The following is a 13476-nucleotide window of genomic DNA, read 5'->3' as shown; positions in this document are numbered from 1 at the left end:
GAAAAATCAACTATTGCAAAACACTGTTCATGGTTCGAAAAAATGTTGGTCAGAACTTAACAGTCTATGTAAAGATCAGAAGGTGAATAATATCAACATTAACGACTGGTACCATTATTTTAAAGATTTAGTTTCATTCACTGATACTTAATTTCCGTGTGCTAATCAGACTCAAGAGACACAAGGTGATACTCAACCACATCCAGGTACTCAGTTTGTAAATGATGTACTTGATTCCCCTATTAGTAGAGAGGAGATTCTGGAGAGTATTTACCATCTTAAAAATAACAAATCACCAGGTTTAGACCAGATTATTCCAGGGTTTTTCAAACACTCATCAGATATTATTGTGACTTATCTTGAGCTTATATTCAATGTCATTCTAGAAAATGGAACATTTTCAGAATCATGGTCAGTAGGAATAAATGTTCCAATACATAAACAAGGAAATCTGAGTAACATAAACAATTATAGAAGCATTAGTTTAATTGGCAAAATATTTACCTACATAATCAACAAAAGGTTAGTTTTCTGGGCAAATACTCTAAATAAAATGAATTAAAACGTTTATGTAGTATTTATGAGAATGTAAAGGTGTGTGTACGTAACAATAATGCAATTTCAAAAACTTTTATCAGCCAGTTAGGATTTAGATAAGGGTGCATTTTTAGTCCGTTTCTATTTACCCTTTTCCATAAATTAATTAGCTATTGATAAAAATGGAAAGAAAAACTGGGGTACTGGAGTTAGAGAGTTACTTTTTAGTTGTGGTTATGGACAAGTTTGGCAAAATCAGAATGTGTATTCAAAATCAAATTTTGTATTGTCACAAACAATAAAGCTAAATATATTTATATACAGACATGGACTGCTTCAATGACTTTATCAAATAAGTGTTTCTATTACAATTTAAATCACAAATAATCCAGGAAGATTACCTTTATAAGATTACTGTTAAAAGTTTCGAACAGCTCTTTCACGTTTTATATGTTCCTCTCATGATATTTTATTGAAACGAGACGTTATATAAACATTACTCGGGACCAAAGAATTTGCAACGTTTGTAACTGAAGTTGAGTTGAAGATGAGTATCATTCTCTACTTGTATGTCCTGTTTACTTACAACTGAGAGAAGGATACCTGCAACCCTATTACTTTACATACCAAAATTTAACTAAATTTATTTATTGTTATCAAATACAAATGGTAAGTTCATTTACCATGCCTCCATGTACAGATTTAACATAAATGCAAAATGAGAGTCTGCAATATAGCTGGGTGAGCTTTTACAATTCTATCTATATTTCTATACTATGTCTAATTGTATATTTTGTATTGTAATGTACTATAGCCCTGTGGCCTTGTTAAGTACTGAAATAAAGATGACTATATATGATGTCCCCCGCCGTGATACTGCTGGAATATTGCTGAAAGTTGCATAAAAAATACACACTCTGCTTGAATTTTGGAGTTCATTCACTAGATAAGCGGAAAACAGATCTATATATAGGTTCAACATAAGTTCATGATACCAGCCAGGAATGATAGGTTGATGTTTGATAATTGGATAAATATATACTAGAAAAAAACAAAAAAACGTCTTATATGATGTAAATAAAGTCTAATTAGGCTAAAGACTCTCAAACCGTTTAGTATATACCATGCATGAGTGCTACAACGTAATCTATATCCAGTAGTGTACGCTGGTATGAGGTGACGAGTGATTTACCAGTTTCTTGGTTCGGTATTTGCACCACGTTTCCTCTGTCCACGTCGATGTGTGCCCGCCTAAACAAGCGTAAACAATAGTACCGCTGGCCCGGTATCTCATGGGTGTGACAGTGTGTGTTTTACACACAGATCGTTCTCGTTATTCCAGACTTTACTCTCCCATCTGTTGTTATGAACGCTGGTTAACAACATTATGTCTGTGTTCTCCTTGTCAACGGTCTGTAACGCTGTATTCCCCTGGAAGCCGACACACGACGGGCCATTTAACCTCGTTAGTCTCCATTACGGCAATGTTACTCGATATACGGACCCCGGAAACTGTAGCGTGCTGAGCACAGATAATAAAATACTTATTTTTGCAAACTAATAAAAAGCGTCTCGCAAAGGGCATCTTCATACGCATGTATATTAAAAACACTATATCCGCCTTAGCGGAAATTGTCCATAATTGGTTACCGTTATTGATAACAATACACATCTGAGAATACATAACGTGTCATTCAGCGGAGTCTCATCGAAATTGTCCACAGACATAACAACATATATCCATCATGTAACGTATATGTTCCTTAATGTGAAGTTAATGGGAAGCTGTAATTACTGTATATTTAGTGAGCGAGTCAGTGTGGTTTACGCCGCTTTTAGAACTAGTCCAGCAAACATCGCGACAGCGACACTAGAAATGGGCTTCATGTAACGCGGATGGCTCTGTGTCCCCTAGTCTGTCATACAGACCCTGAAGCAAATACATCCAAGAAAGCCCACACAAGTCTAGAAAATGTGGCAAGTCTAGATTTCCTCAGCTTCTGAAAATGAAGAAAGTCTCAGGGCTCCTTTTCATTATATATTTTTTTTTACTATGAACTTTTTTTCAGTAAAATATGTTCATTTCAGAGACTAGTTGTTAGTCTATGTGTCCCCGACACAACTCCGTTAAATCTGTAAGTTCCATTTATTTACGGTAGTAGCATGCAGGGTGCGCTCATATCTTCACGAACACAAGGTGTCATCATCAACTGACATTTTATTCAGAAACACATAATTATGTATACCAGGAATCATACAATCGTCTCTACTTTTGGCAGATAGATAGAATATGCAAATTTGAAGCTTTTGACAATTTGTGAAGCATTTGACTCCACAGATACCAATAATGTGGGTTCACGTGTACCGTGTTGGGAATCGAACTCATTCCTTGGGTGTGACAAGGCTACAATACGACTGCAGAACCTCTTATCATGGCAGAGGAGTTGTATATATAAAACAACAAAACTTTGCTAATATGTCATGAGTGTTTTGTACTGATATACCATGTCGGGCTTAAACAGAAATACCCGATTTAGACACAACATACTGACTCCTCGTCGACCAGACCTTGTCTCATCTCTAACGCCCAGCTCGAGGCAGGCTCGCAACAGCTTCCATCTTTTCATGATATTTGTGTGATTCGAAATGTAACGTCATAAATATGAAACATGTCCATCTATAATTGTGTTTACTCCTTTTCCTTCCATTTTCTAAGATGGCTATTGAATTACATACATTTTGGATTACCAATGCAAGTAGTTTCCATCATACCTGACAGAGCGTAGGCATGAAAAGATTGCTTGGTGAGTAAAATAAATTAAATTGCAATACGAGCTTCGCAAATAGCCACCGATGTCATGGAACTGAAATGCTCGTCGGACGTTAAAGTCAAAAGTAATACACAATTTGCAATGCAAAATCACGAGCTGTAGGCAACTTATTCAATTTAAAACCACTCTGTCGTTAAGTTTCAAGTATAATCACGCATAAAAGAAAAATGCAATGTTCAACCTTATTAAAGTAACTATTTCATTCAGAAGTTAACGCAGGATCCAGGGCTACAATGCAAATTATTTACACCTCCAGTGTATCCGTCTTGGAATGAATGACATGATATACAGAGGTTACACGTCAGTCAAAATGGCAATCTGTACCATTGATTCTTACCATACCTTGTGAAACTGACGCGTAAATAATAAGAAATATTACTATCTAGTGGCGTGTGGGCATTTCCCGTTAAGAAATACATAAACATATCTTTTACGTTTATGTGCAACATACACAGGGGTAAATGGGTGAGTGAGTGATTATGTTTTTACGCCGCCTTTAGCAATATTCCAGCGGTGGACACCAGAAATGGCCTTCACATTGTACCAATGTGGGGAATCGAACCCGAGTCTTCAGCGTGACGAGCGAACGCTTTAACCATTAGGCTACCCCACCGCCCCAGTCGTTAATAACTGCAGGGTTTAACAATCACTCCCATACATTCAAAGTTCTCCATCAAAATGGCATGTACGTGAAGCTCTGTAGGAAGAGCACGATGGCGAGACGAGGCCAATCAGTCATCGTAAGTGCTTCAGACGGTTGGTTCATTCAAATGTAGGGTTCACTGTCAGTCTAATTCAACTAACTGTTGAACACACAGAAGATCACATCCAACTCGACAGTCGAAAGTAATTAATGATGTGCCATAATCGTATGAGCCGAGCTTCATCACTCTGACACTCCTGATCTAAAGCCACCAAGATCATTGCTTCGATGCTAATTACCCTATCTAATGTATCATCTCCTACCGAATTAACCATATTTCAGGTGGCTGTAAAGAATGGGTCCGTGTGAATACTGCGCGTGAATACTGGACGTGAACACTGTGGCTGATGTGTAAAGAATGGGTCAGTGTGAATACTGCGCGTGAATACTCGACGAGAACACTGTGGCTGATGTGTAAAGAATGAGTCCGTGTGAATACTGCGCGTGAATACTCGACGGGAACACTGTGGCTGATGTGTAAAGAATGGGTCCGTGTGAATACTGCGCGTGAATACTCGACGAGAACACTGTGGCTGATGTGTAAAGAATGAGTCCGTGTGAATACTGCGCGTGAATACTCGACGAGAACACTGTGGCTGATGTGTAAAGAATGAGTCCGTGTGAATACTGCGCGTGAATACTCGACGAGAACACTGTGGCTGATGTAAAGAATGAGTCCGTGTGAATACTGCGCGTGAATACTCGACGAGAACACTGTGGCTGATGTGTAAAGAATGAGTCCGTGTGAATACTGCGCGTGAATACTCGACGAGAACACTGTGGCTGATGTGTAAAGAATGAGTCCGTGTGAATACTGCGCGTGAATACTCGACGAGAACACTGTGGCTGATGTGTAAAGAATGAGTCCGTGTGAATACTGCGCGTGAATACTCGACGAGAACACTGTGACTGATGAGTAAAGAATGACTCAGTGTGAATACTGCGCGTAAATACTGGACGTGAACACTGTGGCTGGTGTGTAAAGAATGAGTCAGTGTGAATACTGCGCGTGAATACTCGACGAGAACACTGTGGCTGATGTATAAAGAATGGACAGTGTGAATACTGCGCGTAAATACTGGACGTGAACACTGTGGCTGATGTGTAGAGAATGAGTCATTGAGTCATGAGAATGAGAATTAGCATTAAAACCAATTAGCATTGATTCCTTCTTTTGAGAAATAAAAAACCCTGGGAATAACGCATATATCGAGGGAGATACCGTTTTAGTAAACCGTCGTTCAGTACACACTTCCCAAAACACAGTCACATTCACAAGCTGACTTGTCCACAGATGACGTTATTAGTGTCTGCTCCTGACACCGGGTGTCCTTAAATAAGAAAAACGTAGCAATTGAAAACGTGGCAAACGTTCATAGTTCCCATCAAAGAGCGTCAATATAAAAGATCAAAACCCCATTTAACCCCGACAATGATCACTGATTGCGCTAACTGATTAGCTAGGTAACTGGATAACAGAAGTAGATATTGACAAGATGGATTGACGGCAAGTTAATTAATTCAACACATCAATGAGAGAATAAACTCGGTGTGTTAAATAGCGGGAAATAAACACTGATGGCCTGACCCTAAAATAAACCTCTTCGGTAATGATATAGACGGAAAACGCCTGGATCTCAAACATGTCTTATAGACTAACGACTGAGCAAATTTGACTGGCAAGGAAATTCTAAACTTTCCGACAGTCATTCACTAAGGTACTTGAACAAAAGAGTAACTTGAGTCCCAACAGTAAATGAATGTAAGTTGCTAGACAATCACGAGAAAGTTGGTTTTACACGGATTACTTTGAAATTTAGAGTATAAAAAACTAGCTCAAACATTTAGTTCAATAACACAAGAGTCAACCAGCAACCGATAGGAAACAGTATCACACATATTGATACAGGTTTACCTTTGTAATAGTGGTCGAGATATATTACTGCCTTGCCTGTGAGTGAGGGTAGACGTTTCTCGAGCTTGATAATCTGTACACATGGCTCAGGCATAAAGGCTGAACGCTGTAACCATAGAATGACCAACATCCATGCTAAATGCCCAACCCACATGCTAAATGCCTAACTCACATGCTGAATGACCAACCCAATGTTTTTTAAAAACCAGCGCACATGCAGAATGACCAAACCCCATGCTGAATGGCCCAAACCCAACCAACCCCAATGCTGAATAACCAGCCCACATGCAGAATGACTAGCCCCATGATGAATGACCAACCCCTATGCTGAGTGACCAAACCCCATGCCGAATGATCAACCCCCATGCAGAATGACCAACCCCCATACTCAATGACCAACCCCTATGCTGAATGACTAACCCCCATACTCAATGACCAACCCCTATACTCAATGACCAACCTCTATGCTGAATGACCAAACCCCATGCTGAATGACTAGCCCCCATGCTGAATGACTAACCCCCATGCAGAATGCCCAGCCCACATGCAGAATGACCAGCCCACATGTTGAATGACCAACTCACATGCTGAGTGACCAACATCATGCTGGATGACTAACCCCCATGCTGAATGACTGACCCCCATTCTGAATGACCAACCCCCATACTTAATTACCAACCCCAACCAACCCCTGTGCTGAGTGACCAAACCCAATGCTGAATGACCAACCCAGGCCAACCCCTCGGCTGTGTGACCGACCCCCATGCTGAATGACCGACCCCCATGCTGAATGACCAAACCCTAACCAACCCCTGTACTGAGTGACCAAACCCCATGCTGAATGACCAACCCCCATGCTGAATGACAAACCCACATGCTGAATGACCAACCCACATGCTGAAAGACCAACCCCCATGCTGAATGACCAACCCACATGCTGAATGACCCCCATGCTGAACCCCCCATGCTGAATGACCAACCCCCATGCTGAATGACCAACCCACATGCTGAATGACCAACCCCCATATTGAATGACCAACCCACATGCTGAATGCAAACATACAACACGTCCTCACCGTTTACCAGAATGCTGAAACTCACAAGGGTGGTGCTAAAAGAGCACAGGTCATATCTTCGACTCTGATAGCGGATCCTGCAATGAGTAATGGAGGTAACGCTGCACGGACTATTCAATGACTATGTTTAATAATTCTATTCATAAAATACATTTATAATGACTAAATCTTTTATTTTTCCCCAGAAAGAACATGCAGACAATGAAAGCAACCCTGCTGGTAGTGATGGTGATGATGGCAACGGCGGCAACAGCACAGCACATTCCTCTATACCCGTGCGAGGCATGCGTGATAGAGGACTTTTCTGATACGAAGGCTATGGCGAGAATGGGCACCTGCATTGGTTGTGGTCATATGTACGGCCCGATCGTAGAACACTGCTGCCTGTGTAACGATGAGTTCTTGCGTTTGTGCAAAGTTGCCAATGAAAGAAGGAGGAGGAGGTAGAGAGGCTCTCAATGTGTTCTAAAGACAATATGGCCTTTCTGGAGCATCTCCAAGAAACTTGCTATTGTGTTGCTGGAAGTGTTGTTAGGTTGTTGTTTTCTTCTGTCGAGACAAATAATGACTTTAGACCAAATGCACCACACAAAGATGTATCATGAGCATTCGAAACAGTTAATGTGAATCAATTTGTTTTGTACTATCTCAAATCAATCGTGAAATAAATCGACTATTCATCTAATGATTTCTTGTTTTGTCGGGTTCAGATGCACAATGGAAAGGATTTCTAAACAAAACACTCGTGTCACCAATGTGATATCCTTATTTTACCATATATCCCCTTGTTTGTTCTCCATGAACAAACGACCGCTTCCGTGGTGTCGTGGTTAGAGCGTCCACCCGGAGAGCGGAAGGTCGCGGGTTCGATCCCCGACCGCGTCATACCAAAATACGTTAAAATATGGTTCTTGTTGGTCCCTGCCTGGCGCTCGGCATTAATGGGTACAACAAGGACTGGTCGGCTCGGAGTCAGTATAATGTGTCTGAGTGGGGTATTCATGCTTCACTGCGGCATGGTATCTCAGTGGGCTAGCACTATAAAACCAGCTTAAGTCTGGGCTAGTACAAGCAGCCGCACATACACATACACACGCATGCACGTCGTCATATGAGCGAAATATTCTCAAGCACGACGTTAAACCCAATTGCACCTCACCTCTCCATGAACAAATATATGTTGGACTTCCACGACCTCCGAGTTCTCTTGATAACATCAAATGTTTCCTCCATTGAAACTAAGTAAGTCGAATTTGCGTCTGCCATTCTCCGTCTGATCAGCTTCTTTACATGTACATGCAGATTTCAGTATATATGTATATTTCCTGAAAATTTCTGTAAATATACATAATGCCTGACGGAATCGGTAAATATACACAATCACTGAAAATTATTAGTAAATATACATATTTACTGATTATATATATTTACTGTAACATATACATGGTACCATCACTATTTATCACTGATTCATAAACACAAGCGTGTGATATATACTAATACTTTGTAAAGGAGTTTAATTGTTCAAAATATGTCAGAAGAATAATTGCAAGTCATGAATATACATGGATGTAGGGCACTGCAGTAAATGTGTATGTGCTGAATATATTAAGCTTTCGGGGGTTTATCAATAGAGTAAGTAGTGTTCTGTAATTACTTACTATATTAAACTCTCTACGAAGAGAGACATGAACATATTGATGGTTCCCGCAAATCCAACTCTGTACGAAACAATCAGAAGACATATAACATGGATTGATGGTTCGAACAGTTCAATTATCTCAAAACATTTGCGTGCCGAAGACCTTGGTTTGATTCCCTACATGCATGGGTAAAATCTGTGAAGCCCATTTCTGGTGTCCCCCGCCGTGATATTGCTGGAATATTGCTAAAAGCGGCGTACAAATTCACTCACTCACTCAAAACATTTGATTTTCAACTTTTTACACATCTGACCTCAGGAAAAACTTCAGTCCTTGATCCATGGGTCATTTAGCAATTACCGTGGTGACCATATATACAGATACATCTCGGCCTCTGGACATGTAGGACATTGTATTTAAAATGAAAGCAAAAGATTCCTCAAATTTCTTGAGAAAATAATACAAATCTGACTTCGGCCTTTACTGGACATTTTGTTTCTTATCGGACATTGTGAAAACAAGAGGTTTAAAATGAACGTTGTTCAAAATACAGGTTTCAATACAGCCTACAACTGAGTTAAAACTGGAAGTTTGCCACATACTTGTCAATACGATCACCCTACAAGAGACTGACTACAAATTTCAAAAAAAACGTAAGTTGGTTTCCGGAACACTGAAAATGAGAAGAAACGACATGGAAACCACCATTTACAGTTGGTTTCCATGTAGTTTCCTATAGTTTCATTGTGGTTTCCATATAAACTGAAACTGAATTTTGCACCATTTCCGGTTGGTTTCCAGTGCGATTCATTACCCACTCCTCCAAGCAGGATCCAGCTGGTTTCCATGTTTTCGTTTATTGTAGGTTTCAACCTGGTTTCCGTGTTTTCGTTTATTGTAGGTTTCAACCTGGTTTCCATGTTTTCGTTTATTGTAGGTTTCAACCTGGTTTCCATGTTTCCTTTTATTGTAGGTTTCAACCTGGTTTCCAAACTACATTTTGCACCAGTATCTGGATGGTATCCATGTCGGGACTTTACCTTCTCGTCCATGAAGGCTCCTGCTGTTGCTTAGTTTATTGTTGTTTCCAACCTAGTTCCCAGCTTATAACGTGGTTTCCATGAAACTGAATCTGTTGTGCCGGCCCCTTACCCGCTCCTCCAGAAGAGAGGTTGTGTTTCATGCAACACACATACCAAATCAGTTATTTTATACAACTGTACAATGGTAAAACCGTCAGGATGACCAATAACAGAATAGAACACAAAGTCATGATAGGTTTATTTACATTCAACAATTTGCTGATAAACAAATGATATTTGGAATGTTCACATTAATAAAAACTGAATTTTCAAAATGCATAAATAATTAAAAGCAATAAGGGAATAAAAAGGAGTGAGTATGGGATGTTTTCTTCATCAATGTAGATGAATCCATGTTATTTGGTTTTCCAGTTTGAGAAATGTGAACTCTTTCCCCAAGAGAGGAAGAACTTTCTGCTTCTTCTTCTCCGGCCAGTCAATCGTTGTCAGGACTTTCTTCCTGCTTTCCAGCTTCTGGAGGTTAGAAAACAATAAAACAATCAGTACAAACAAGCATTCGTCAACAATATCGCTAGCTAGAGAAAGGAAAACTGTCCAATGTTCCTTAAACTTGAGGAAAAATAAACTGAAACCACTGTCACATAAGCACGAAGTTCAATAAAGCAAAACTGATCATTTGACCTGAAAAGTGACAAAAGTTTCAATCGCAGAAAAACTTAATGAAATGTATGGTGCCGAAGTATGGGGTATTAATAAATGTACATTTAACTGCATGTAAGAAGTTCTTAAATGTTGGTCCCCAAACACCAAATGTAATTGTTTATGGTGAATGTGGACGTTACCCAATGTATATAAATGCACAACGACGTTTCATAAAATACTGGCTTAAACTTCTAAATATGCATCAACAAAGAATTCCAAGAAAAGCTTATGATATGCTAAATAAATGCATTTCGATAATTGTGGTTATGATAACTATGTTTCATATGTGCGTAATTTATTGTTTTCAAATGGATTTAGTTATGTTTGGTTATTTCAAGGTGTTGGTAATGAATCTCAGTTTCTTCAAATGTTTAAACAAATTGCAGTTGACATGTATATACAGTCATGGAATAGTACAATTGAAGAAAGTTCAAGGTGTAAGCTATATAGACAATTTAAAAGCCTTTTAGAGCCAGAAAAATATTTAACTATGTTAACAAATAAGAAACACAGAAATATTCTTACTAGGATCAGAGATTTTGCATGCTTGTTGTTACGATGTTCACTTTGATCAAAACAGGATTATAGATTTTGTATTCTTTGAGAGGCATTTTAGAAGTTGTGAAGTTAGTTGTCCTTAGATTTTGTTTATGAGTTTCATTAACCTAATGGAGTTACTTCCTTCCTAACATTGTTTTTCCAACATAAACAATATAAAACACAGTTATTGTCATTATCCAAAATCTCGTCTCTTTGTGTTTGGATTAGTACATTTGGACTAGTCCATTAATTAACGAAGGTAACAGTGTAGAGAACCTTAGTGCAACCAACCATAACCTTTATTGTTTTAACGCGTCTAACTATTGGGACGTCTAACTTTTGGGAGGACACCCAAGCGAGAGAAGGACATATTTCCTTAGCTTAGGTTTGACATTTGATGACTGAGAAAGAAGATTTTCTTTCACTAAAATAATAGTTGTGACTTATAGAAAACATTGACATGCACACTAACTTCATACTGTCATTGCCTATTTTTCTGAGAAATTCTCATGTGAAAGCTATAACTTATTTTCTGAATGTTACATACATTATGCTTTGATATTATATGTATAGAACTACGAAGTATCCATTGTTTTGAAAATAATGTGAAAAGATTTTTAATTTTTTTCAATAATGTGGGGTAATTTTGGCAGACAAGAAATTGAATGGGGCCATAGGCGGACCTCCATAACTAATATCTCATACTGCTATTGACAATGTGTTTGCAGCTACTAATTAGTGGGGTGTTGTTAATAAATTGTTAAGATTAGAATTGAGAACGATTAGAATTTGCTTACTTACACATCTGAATCTTTTGTTGTTCTTTGCGGACAAAGGCCTCTGCTTTCCCACTTCTTTGTCTTCTAGGTGAACGAACCTTCTTGTTCGTCCAAAACCGCCAAACTGCTTCTGAAAGGAGATGTGTTTAAGCGGAAAATATTTCCAGTTGGAAGTTACAAAAATAGTGGTTGTGTAATTTGTATGTATTTTTCTGATTCATAGGATTTAAGTTATTTGGATAATTTTATGTACATCATTTACTGAAGGGTTTCGATTACACATACCTGTTGCAGGTCAAGATCAGTTAGTCATCTTCAGTTTTTCCAACACTGCCCCAATGGAATGCTGGAAATGTAGAAATTAAGGGGAAAATCAGGAACTTTCTAAGTGATATTGTACTCTTGATATCAACAAGGCATGACATTAGAAGAATAAATACAAATATCAAAAGCAATTTTCAATAACAAACTTTAAAATTGAACTTCGTAATCCGTAATGTATGTACCGGATTGACAATTGTTTGAATCACATTATACTAAACTTTCTAAATGCTTATACTCTTTCACATTCTAAAGCAAACATAATTAAACCGATTTTTCCCTCAAATTTCACTTTTTGACGTTTAAGATTTTTCCTTACTACAGTGAAAATTGTTACTCATCGTAGAATATCATCCATCTATTTAGATTTTCAAAATTCCCCATAATAATGACGATAAATAATTGGTATTTAATAACAATTAAGATTGAAATAAATGATAAAATTTGATAACTGATTATTGTTCATCTAAGCTTGTCAGACTTCATAGTTATTGTCGTACACACGTGAAACACTTCATGTGTCATATATATCAAACTTATAACAGTATAGTGATTTGGTGTCCCACAATATCAGTTCTTTCCACACACTCAACATCTTGGTTCAACAAAAACATGTACATGTAAATATAAAGTTTGACCAATGTACCTTTTTAAATGCTGAGTCAATTCATCTTTCAAAGTGTTATTCTTGTATATATTATAATTGTTTTATTTAAATTTTTATTTTTAGATAAAGAAAGTGTCTCATCCTCAGTTCGGCAAAGCAGACAATTGAACCCTGGACCTAAGATATTTCGGCGACGGGGTAGTACACTTATTAAGAAATGAGGGGGGAAAAATAGAAGAAATAGAACTGTTGAAAGAGTGGTGTTACTACAAAAAACAACAACAAAAAACTGAGAAGTGTGTCCGGCGCTGGACAAAGGCCATTTTATAGTCGTTGTTCCGTTATCCCACCATTTGTATGTTCAGTATGATTATTGTGAAGTTTGTGTGTATGGCAGCGGAACATGATACTGCTTCATTTCTCTGCCTATCACATGTATGAGTTGATAGTGAATAAAAAGAATGTGAAGAAATGAAATGTGTCTTTTGGTTTTATTTGTATCATCAGTTTAAAGACACATTATAAAATTATGCTATTATCCGCCGAATGATGCGTCAACAACTATTTGCGGTAACCTTTCTTCTTGTTCATCTAAGCAATCTTTCAAATTACGTACTCTTTCAAATGTTAATCTGCTATTCCTTCCCCAGGCATATTCATTTTGAATTTTAAGACCTCATAATTATTCTAGTACGCAATAACTGATAATATAATGTCATATGAAAGTAGTTCATCTTCGAAACTAAGTTTCAGGAATGGAAACCAACAGTAGACACATG

The 13476-nt window shown here is 38.1% G+C and overlaps 1 long non-coding RNA gene across 1 annotated transcript in view; it reads left to right on the top strand.

Moving 5' to 3' along the window:
* The window catches only part of LOC124277750, a 28349-nt gene extending 20602 nt beyond the window's left edge, over window positions 1-7747 (top strand). Inside the window, exon 2 of the long non-coding RNA XR_006898915.1 lies at window positions 7248-7747. This is a non-coding gene — a long non-coding RNA (uncharacterized LOC124277750). The remainder of the gene's footprint in view (window positions 1-7247) is intronic.
* Window positions 7748-13476: the final 5729 nt, after the last annotated feature.

This window comes from Haliotis rubra, unplaced genomic scaffold (genome assembly GCF_003918875.1).
Source record: "Haliotis rubra isolate DU_JTF1 unplaced genomic scaffold, ASM391887v1 Scf227, whole genome shotgun sequence".
NCBI lineage: Eukaryota > Metazoa > Mollusca > Gastropoda > Lepetellida > Haliotidae > Haliotis > Haliotis rubra.
This window is presented reverse-complemented; position numbering and strand designations above follow the sequence as displayed.